This window comes from Eumetopias jubatus, unplaced genomic scaffold, assembly GCF_037043125.1.
Source record: "Eumetopias jubatus isolate StellerSeaLion01/CBP00866 unplaced genomic scaffold, mEumJub1_p1.0 scaffold_11, whole genome shotgun sequence".
NCBI classification, from domain to species: Eukaryota; Metazoa; Chordata; class Mammalia; order Carnivora; family Otariidae; genus Eumetopias; species Eumetopias jubatus.
Genome location: NW_028274817.1, coordinates 52,576,766 through 52,587,085, shown reverse-complemented (window position 1 = coordinate 52,587,085; position 10,320 = coordinate 52,576,766). Strand labels below are relative to the sequence as shown.

Genomic DNA, 10,320 nt, shown 5'->3' with positions numbered 1-10,320 from the left:
CATAATATTTCCTCCAGCTCTCATTTCTCAGTATCTTCTCCTTTAAAGATATGGTATATATCAACATTCTCAGTGAATGTTAATGTTTTGCTTTTTCATGAGTGGTTTAAGAAAGACTAAATGTATTCTTAACTTGCAGTTTTGTGACATTCTGAAGACAAATATTCCCAAAGGAACATCTCATTTGCTTTATATTGGAAGTCAAGGGGAAAATAGTATTCAATATACTGTACAGATTTCTATTTTACAAATCTTTATGACATGGCTGAAGTAATAGTTTTTAAATCATTTTACTAAATCAGGTATATCTGCTGGAATATAGTCTTTCATCGTTGTTTATTTCCTCAGCAGCACGGAATTTCTATGTGCAAATTCTTTCATCAAGTGGATTTTTAAGTGTTCATTTTATCTCCCCATCACCACCTGTGAAATAAACATCAAGGAAGTTTAAATTGAATGTCAAACTTTCCCCAAGCAGTTTTTAAGGAACTGATTCCTGAAGAGACAATGTAGAAAGTCTCATGCCCTAGAGTTTTCTTAATCTAATCATCTCTGGAAAGAATTGTTTCTTCCTCAGGCTAAATGTATTATCAGGAGGATATAGCCTATGATCATAACCAAGGAAATGAAGGATTGAATTGTGAAATGAAACAATTTTTGTGCGTCTGTTGAAAAAATTTTATTTTTTTACAATCAAAACATGTTATAATTTTTACTATTAAATGTTAATTGTCATCATGTAACAATTGAGACAGATTCTTCAAAGGACTAAACTACTCCAGTTGCTCAATGTCAAGGTTTGAGTTCAAAGGCAATACACAAACCTGAAGGAGTAAACACAACTTTTGAATATATGAAGTTAGTGAATTATAAATGGCTTGCTTTTTAGAAAGCTCATTTGTAAATCACTTTTATGATATGCTAGACAGAAAACAAAATTTATAAAACTCATCTATAAATGACAAAACAGTTCTTAGGCTAGCCCACAAGGGTCTAGTTAATAATGTAACCTATGTGTTGCTTATGTAAAGTTAACAAACAAAAAAATTCAAAAATGATGTATAACTGTTGTCTCATTTAAAAATGATTTTTATGTTACTAAACTTTCAAAAAGTATTCACAGTAGTTTCCTGATATGTGGGAATATTATAAACAAAAATCAATCAAATACACAAATAAAACTGTTTTTAAATTATCTTTAATGGTCATTTTTAATAAAAATGGTAGAGGTAGATGTGGAAGCAAATATGATTTTCCTAAAGATTATTATTGGAAGATTTTGGTTATTTCTAGGACTATAAAGGGCCATGGCACTAATTCCTTATACCTGATTATACTTGAAAAAGTATAGTCTTCTTAATAGAGGAATATTACTAATACTACTCTAATGTGAATTCTAATTTGGAATTCATAAGTAGAAAAAATAAATGAATACTGTTTTTCTCTGAAGGGAATATAATTTCCTTAATCACAAAAGGAAATGATCTTTTTTTCACCTGTATTATTTCTTTATTTGTAATGTAGGCTTTTTTTGTTATCTCAATAATTTTCTCCAAAGTTCTACAAATTCCTTCTCAACCAGCCCTCTTCTTCTTTCTCCTCCTCCTTCTTTCAATATTATAAACTTTCTCTCTTTCTGATCCCAAACTACTCAGATGATGTCAGTGCAGTGACATTCAAGTCCTGTCCTCTCACTAAGATCATGGCTCCTCTCTGGCTGCCAGGGAACTATGACTGTTGGATCGAAACTCCTGGAGCCTGTGCAGTAGAAAAATGGAAAATAGTTATGTTTGCTGACTGATCCCCTTAAAGTACATCGACTGGCTGAAGAGGAAGGGAGAAAGCAACAGGCATAAAATCTAAAAGGGGCAGAGATGGAATGTTTTGTGCAGGAGAGAGGAAAAAATAACTAAACAGCACTCAGCCTTAGGTGTGAGCCCATGTCTCCATCCTCACAAACCTCAGGAGAAGCAAAACACTGTCCATTTATCAAGCAGGGGTTGAACTGTGAAATGAAACAATTTTTTGTGGAACATAAGGAATAGCGTGGAGGACATTAGGAGAAGGGAAAAACAAAGGGGGGGAGTCGGAGGGGGAGATGAACCATGAAAGACTATGGACTCTGAGAAAGAAACTGAGGGTTTTAGAGGGGATGGGGGTGGGGGCTGGGTTAGCCCAGTGATAAGTATTAAGGAGGGCACGTAAAGCATGGAGCACTGGGTGTTATACGAAAACAATGAATCATGGATCACCACATCAAAAACTAGTGATGTATTGTATGGTGACTAACAACATAATACAATACAATAGAATACAATACAATACAAATTAAATTAAATTAAATTAAATTAAAAAAAGAATCCTAGTGTTTGAACATTGCTACTGGGCATATGGAATTTACCCTAAAATTTATAATGAATTGAAAAAAGAAGAATACATCATATGTGGAAAAAACTTTTATCTAGGTTGTTTGCTTGCTTGCTTGCTTGCTTGCTTATTTATTTATTTATTTATTATTTTTTTATTTATATGTTCAGTTAGTCAACATACAGTCCATAATTAGTTTCCGATGTAGTGTTCAACCATTCATTAGTTGTATATAACAACCAGTGCTCATCACAACACATGCCCTACTTAATACCCATCACCCGGCGACGTCATCCACCCATCCCCCTCCTTCCTGTAACCTTCAGTTTGTTTCCCAGAGTCCAGAGTCTCTCATGGTTTGTCTCCCTCTCTGATTTCTTCCCATTCAGTTTTCCCTCCCTTCCCCTATCGTTCTCTACCCTATTCCTTATGTTCCACATATGAGTGAAACCATCTAATTGTCTTTCTCTACTTCACTTATTTCACTTAGCATAATCCCCTCCAGTTCCATCCATGTTGATGCAAATGGTGGGTATTCATCCTTTCTGATAGCTGAATAATATTCCATTGTATATATGAACCACATCTTCTTTATCCATTCATCTGTTGAAGGACATCGTGGCTCCATCCACAGTTTGGCTATTGTGGACGTTGTTGCTATGAACATTGGGGTGCATGTGCCCCTTCTTTTCACTACATGTGTATCTTTGGGGTATATACCTAGTAGTGCAATTGCTGGGTCATAGGGTAGCTCTATTTTTAATGTCTTGAGGAACCTCCATACTGCTTTCCAGAGTGGCTGTACCAGCTTGCATTCCCCTTTCTCCACATCCTTGCCACCACTTGTTGTTTTCTGTCTTGTTCATTTTGGCCATTCTAACTGGTGTAAGGTGGTATCTCATTGTGGTTGATTTGTATTTCCCTGATGGTTAGTGATGTTGAACACTTTTTTCATGTGTCTATTGGTCATTTGTATGTCTTCTCTGGAGAGGTGTCTGTTCATGTCTTCTGCCCATTTATTGACAGGATTTTTTGTTTTTTTCAGTGTTGAGTTTGAGAAGTTCTTCATAGATCTTGGATACTAGCCCTTTATCTGTAATATCATTTGCAAATATCTTCTCCCATTCTGTGGGTTGCTTCTTCATTTTGTTGACTGTTTCATTTGCTGTGCAGAAACTTTTTATCTTGATGAAGTCCCAAAAGTTCATTTTTGCTTTGGTTTCTGTTGCCTTTGGAGACATGTCTTGAAAGAAGTTGCTGTGGCTGATGTCAAAAAGGTTATTGCCTATATTCTCCTCTAGGATTTGGACGAATTCCTGTTTCACATTGAGGTCTTTCATCCATTTTGAGTTTATCTTTGCATATGGTATAAGAGAATGGTCCAGTGTCATTCTTCTGCATGTGGCTGTCCAATTTTCCCAGCATCATTTATTGAAGAAACTGTCTTTTTTCCATTGGATATTCTTTCCTGATCTGTCGAAGATTAGTTGATGATAGAGTTGAGGGTCCATTTCTGGGTTCTCTATTCTGTTCCTTTGTTCTATGTGTCCGTTTTTGTGCCAGTACCATGCTGTCTTGATGATCACAGCTGTGTAATATAGCTTGAAGTCAGGCATTGTGATGCCCCAAGTTTAGTTATCTTTTTCAACATTCCCCTGGCAATTTGGTGTCTTTTCTGGTTCCGTTAGGATTGTTTGTTTGAGCTCTGTGAAAAATGTCAATGGTATTTTGATAAGGATTGTATTGAAAGTGTAGATTGCTCTGGGCAGCATAGACATTTTTACAATGTTTATTCTTCCAATCCATGAGCATGGAATGTTTTCTCATCTCTTTGTGTCTTCCTCCATTTCTTTCATAAGGGTCTCTAGTTTTCAGAGTACAGATCCTTTACCTCTTTGGTTAGGTTTGTTCCTAGGTATCTTATGGTTTCTGGTTCTATCATAAATGGAATCAATTCCTTAATTTCTCTTTCTTCAGTTAGTTTGTTAGTGTATAGAAATGCAACTGATTTCTGTGCATTGATTTTGTAATCTGCCACATTGATGAATTGCTGTATGGGTTCTGGCAATTTGGGGGTGGAGTCTTTTGGGTTTTCCACATAAAGTATCATGTCATCTGCAAAGAAATAGAGAGTTTGACTTCTTCTTTTCCAATTTGAATGCCTTTTATTTCTTTTTGCTGTCTGATTCCTGAGGCTAGGAATTCTAGTACAATGTTGAACAATAATGGTGAGAGTGAGCATCCCTGTCATGTTCCTGACCTTAAAGGAATAGCTCTCGGCTTTTCCCCATTGAGAATGATATTTGCTGTGCACTTTACATCAATAGCTTTTATGATATTGAGATATTTTCCCTCTATCCCTATACTTTGAAGAGTTTTAGTCAGGAAAGGAGGCTGTATTTTGTCAAATGTTTTTTTCTGCATCAATTGAGAGGATCATATAGTTCTTGTCATTTCTTCTATTAATGTGCTCTATTACATTGATTGAATTCTGAATGTTGAATGACCCTTGCATCCCAGGAATAAATCCCACCTGGTCATAGTGGGATTTAACCAAAGGATTAAAACGTCCTTTTAATGTTCTGTTGGATCCTATTGGCTAGGATCTTGTTGAGTATTTTGGCATCCATATTCATCAGGGACATTGGTCTTTAATTCTCCTTTTTGATGGGCTCTTTGTCTGGTTTTGGGATCATGGTAATACTGGCCTCATATAACAAGTTTGGAAATTTGCCTTCTATTTCTATTTTTTGAAATAGCTTCAGTAGAATAGGTATTATTTCTTCTTTCAATGTTTGGTAGAATTCCCCTTGGAAACCATCTGGCCCTGGACTCTTATTTTTTTCAGAGGTTTTTGATTACTGCTTCAATTTCCTTATTGGTTTTTTGTGTATTCAGATTGTCTATTTCTCCCTGTTTCAGTCTTGGTACTTTATAAATGTCCAGGAATTCATCTATTTCTTCCAGATTGCTTAATTTTTTGACATATTGTTGCTGGTAATAATTTCTAATAATTGTTTCTATTTCCTTGGTGTTAGTCATGATCTCTCCCCTTTCATTTATGATTTTATTTATTTGGGTCCTTTCCCTTTTTCTTTTGGATATGTCTGTGTTAGTCATGATCTCTCCCCTTTCATTTATGATTTTATTTATTTGGGTCCTTTCCCTTTTTCTTTTGGATATGTCTGGCCAGAGTTTTATTGATCTCATTAATTATTTCAAAGAAACAGCTCTTAGTTTCATTGATCTGTTCTACTGTTCTGGTTTCTATTTCATTAATTTCTGCTCTAATCTTTATTATTTCTCTTCTCCTGCTTGGTTTAGGATTTATTTGCTATTCCTTCTCCAGGTCATTTAAGTGTAAGGTTAGCTTGTGCATTTGGGATTTTTCTAATTTTTTGAGAGAGGCTTGGATGGCAATATATTTCTCTCTTAGGATCGCTTTTACTGTATCCCATAGGTTTTGGACCAATATGTTTTCATTCTCATTAGTTTCCATGAACTGTTTAAGTTCTTCTTTAGTTTCTTGGTTGATGCAATCATTGTTTAGCAGGGCGCTCTTTAACTTCCCGGTGTTTGAGTTCCTTCCAAATTTCTTCCTGTGGTTGAGTTCCAGTTTCAAAGCATTGTGGTCTAAATATATGCAGGGAATAATCTCAATGTTTTGGTATCTGTTGAGAAATGATTGCTGACCCAATGTGTGGTCTATTCTGGAGAAAGTTCCATGTACACTCAAGAAGAATGAGTATTCTCTTGTTTTAGGATGGGATATTCTGTTTATATCTACGAAGTCCATCTGGTCCAATGCATCATTCAGAGCTCTTTTTTCTTTTTTTTTATGTTATGTTAATCACCATACATTACATCATTAGTTTTTGATGTAGTTTTCCATGATTCATTGCTTGTGTACAACACCCAGTGCTCCATTCAGTACATGCCCTATTTAATACCCATCACAGGGCTAACACATCCCCCCATGCCCCTCCCCTCTAGAACCCTCAGTTTGTTTCTCAGAGTACATAGTCTCTCATGGTTTGTCTCCCCCTCCGATTTCCTCCCTTCATTTCTCCCTTCCTACTATCTTCTTTTTTTTTTTTCTTAACATATGATGTATTATTTGTTTCAGAGGTACAGGTCTGTGATTCAACAGTCTTACACAATTCACGGCGCTCACCATAGCACATAGCCTCCCCAATGTCTATCACCCAACCACCTCATTCCTCCCACCCCCCCCAGCACTCCAGCAACCCTCAGTTTGTTTCCTAGATTAAGAATTCCTCATATCAGTGAGATCATATGATACATGTCTTTCTCTGATTGACTTATTTTGCTCAGCATAATACCCTCCAGTTCTATCCACGTCATTACAAATGGCAAGATTTCATTCCTTTTGATGGCTGCATATTATTCCATTGTATATGTATACCATTTCTTCTTTATCCATTCATCTGTTGATGGACATCTTGCCCTTTCCATAGTTTGGCTATTGTGGACATTGCTGCTATAAACATCAGGGTGCACGTACCCCTTTGGATCACTACATTTGTATCTTTGGGGTAAATACCTAGTAGTGCAATTGCTGGGTTGTATGGTAGCTCTATTCTCAGCTTTTTGAGGAATGCCCATATTGTTTTCCAGAGTGTCTGCACCAGCTTGCATTCCCACCAACAGTGTAGGAGGGTTCCTCTTTCTCCGCATCCCCTCCAACATCTGTCATTTCCTGACTTGTTAATTTTAGCCATTCTGACTGGTGTGAGGTGGTATCTCATTGAGGTTTTGATTTGGATTTCCCCAATGCCAAGCAATGTTGAGCACTTTTTCATGTGTCTGTTGGCCATTTGGATGTCTTCTTTGGAAAAATATCTGTTCATGTTTTCTGCCCATTTCTTGATTGTATCATTTGTTCTTTGGATGTTGAGTTTGATAAGTTCTTTATAGATTTTGGATACTAGCCCTTTTTCTCATATGTCATTTGCAAATATCTTCTCCCATTCTGTCGGTTGTCTTTTGGTTTTGTTGACTGTTTCTTTCGCTGTGCAAAAGCTTTTTATCTTGATGAAGTCCCAATAGTTCATTTTTGCCCTTGCTGCCCTTACTTTCTTTGTCTTTGTCTTCATTGTCCAGCTTGATATCCAGCTTTTCAATCAGCTTTGCTGTCTCCTCTTTCCTGAAATTCATGATAGCGTCAAACACCTTGAGAATAGGGTCCAAGATGAGCTGGCAGAACATCCGTGGTAGCTTCTTGCCATCAGGGCTGGTGGCTGACTTGCTGAATTTGCTCTTGGCTGGATCAAAGTACCGGTCACCCCACAGCTTCTTCATCATGTCCTCCACTTTCTTGGCACACTCAGCAGGCCCCAGCTGGCCCTTGCCCTTGGCAGCAAGTTTAGCCACATACATCTCTGCAAACTACTTCAAGGTAAAGGCCCAACCGTGGAGTCCAGACCCAAAGCCGACAGTCCCAAGTACAGGGTTGATCATGATGTTGCCCATGGGTCCACTCTTGCCCTACCCATAGGTGGAAATGATGACACTGACGTTCTCCACTATGTGCTGGAAGGTCTGGTAGAGCTCCTCAGGCTCCAGCTGCAGCTCCAGCAGAGCCTGGTCCATCTTGTTCATCATCAGCACAAGCTTGATCTGCTCAGCAATGGCCTGCCACAGCACTGTTTGTCTGCATGCACACACCCAACACACAGTCCACTACCACCAAGGCACCATCGGTGACACTGAGGGCGGCAGTCACCTCCGAGGAGAAGTCCACCTGCCCGGGGGAATCAATGAGGTTGATTAGAAAGCTGGAGCCATCCTTGCTCTGCTTGATAAAGTTCAAGTCGTTCTCCGAGAGTTCATAGAAGAGGGAGATAGCCGTTGACTTGATGGTGATGCAGCGCTCCTGTTCATCCTTCCAGGTGCCAGTGAAGCGGGTCTCCCCAGTGTGGGGGGGAGGTGATGATGCTAGCCTTGCTCACCAGCGAGTCCATCAGCGTGGACTTGCCGTGGTCCATGTGGGTGATGACGGACATGTTTTGGATGTTGGTCTTCTTGTCCAAGATGGCCCGGATCTGGTCTACTGTGAAGTTCACCATGGTGGCGGAGGGCGGTGGATTCTCCCAGGAAGATCCGAGCGAGGTGAGTCGCATAGAGGATGGCGGCGATGGCAGCGGAAGAGCAGTAATAGAGACTTTACAAATCATTATCCTGATCAAAACTGTGGGATGCATTTAATCACAAGAATATACAGGTTGCAGCTTAAACTTTTTGTCAGTCACTAAGACCAGAAAGAGAATTCTCAGAATGGATCATCCTAGCCACTGATAAAAACACATAATCTGTTCAGATACGTTATGCCTTCACATACATAATAAACAGTATTTACAAATATCATGTTAAAAATAACAATCTCTTCCTTGTCTTTCGTGTTAAACACTCTCCTGATCTTCTTTTGTTTATAGCCATTCCTTTAAGTCTCAGTGTAAGCTCAAGCATAGCTATTTGGTCACGAAATGCTGGCAGTCATTAAGTAAGTTTATATACATTTCTTCTCACTCTATATTTTTGCCCAAGGAAATCTATGCTATTGGCATCAATGACCATCCTTGACTCCAAGAATCATATATATTAGCCTAGACTCTGCGTTTGAACCCCAGATCCTTATACTTCAACTACCTGACAGTTACCTTTGGATAACTAAAAAGAACCTGAAATTCAAAAGGCCCCAAATTTTACTCATACCACCATCTGCCTGGGAAGCAGAAGAGATCCTCTCCCAATGTTCCCTATCTTAGCAGATAACACTACTATTCATCCAATTTAAAACCTAGCAGTAATTCTTGACACTTCCTTTCTCCTCATTTCTTATATATAATCCAGCAATAAATCATATTCATTTTATTTTCCATTTCTCATATCTATTTCATTTCCAATGTGCACTTTCTTTATCTGAAGTTATCAAAAAAAAGATTCTTGCCCTCTTTTAAGCTGTCAGATTCTGGAGGTAGCTAGAATAATCTTTTCAAAATGCAAATTTGTTCATATCACCACTGACCATTACCATGCCTCTTTAAATATTTCAATACTTAAACACTTCATACTTTTTTTATGTTCAATTAGCCAACATATCATACATCATTAGTTTTTGATGTAGTGTTCAATGATTCATTAGTTGCCTATAACATCCAGTGCTCATCACATCATGTACCCTCCTTAATACCCATCACCTTGTTACCCCATCCTCCCACCCCCTCCATTCTGTAACCCTGTTTGCTTCCCAGAGTCCAGAGTCTCTTATGGTTTGTCTCCCTCTCTGATTTCTTCCCATTCAGTTTTCCCTACCTTCCCCTGTGGTCCTCCACGCTATTCCTTATGTTCCACATATGAGTGAAACCATATTATAATTATCTTTCTCTGCTTCACTTATTTCACTTAGTATAATCCAAAAGATACAGATGTAGGGAAAAGAAGGGGCACATGCACCCCAATGTTCATAGCAGCTATGTCCACAATAGCCAAACTGTGGAAAGAGCCGAGATGTCCTTCAACAGATGAATGGATAAAGAAGATGTGGTCCATATATACAATGGAATATTACTCAGCCATCAGAAAGGATGAATACCTATCATTTGCACTTCATACTTTCAATACTTAAATACCTCAAATATTATCCAATTAGGATAATGACTATAACCTATAACATGATTTACAAAAATTTGAATATTCTGGCATTTACCTATCTCTCCAGTTTCATCTTCAACCCTGGTTACCCTCATTCTATATTCTAGCCACATTTACTTTCTTTCAGTTCTATAGTCACCACACTCCTTTTTGTGAAGGGACACTTTATATAGTGTTCCCTTTGACTGGAAGACTTAGCCTCTTGTGACATACCTGGTTTATTTAACTACTTCTTATGTTCTCAGTTGAAAAGTAAGTTACTTATTCAGAAGTTCTTTC

General features: G+C 38.0%; 1 pseudogene; it reads right to left on the bottom strand.

Annotated features, from left to right (window-relative positions):
* Positions 1-400: 400 nt before the first annotated feature.
* LOC114207462 (elongation factor 2 pseudogene) lies at positions 401-8,564 on the bottom strand (annotated as a pseudogene).
* Between the last annotated feature and the right edge of the window lie 1,756 nt (positions 8,565-10,320).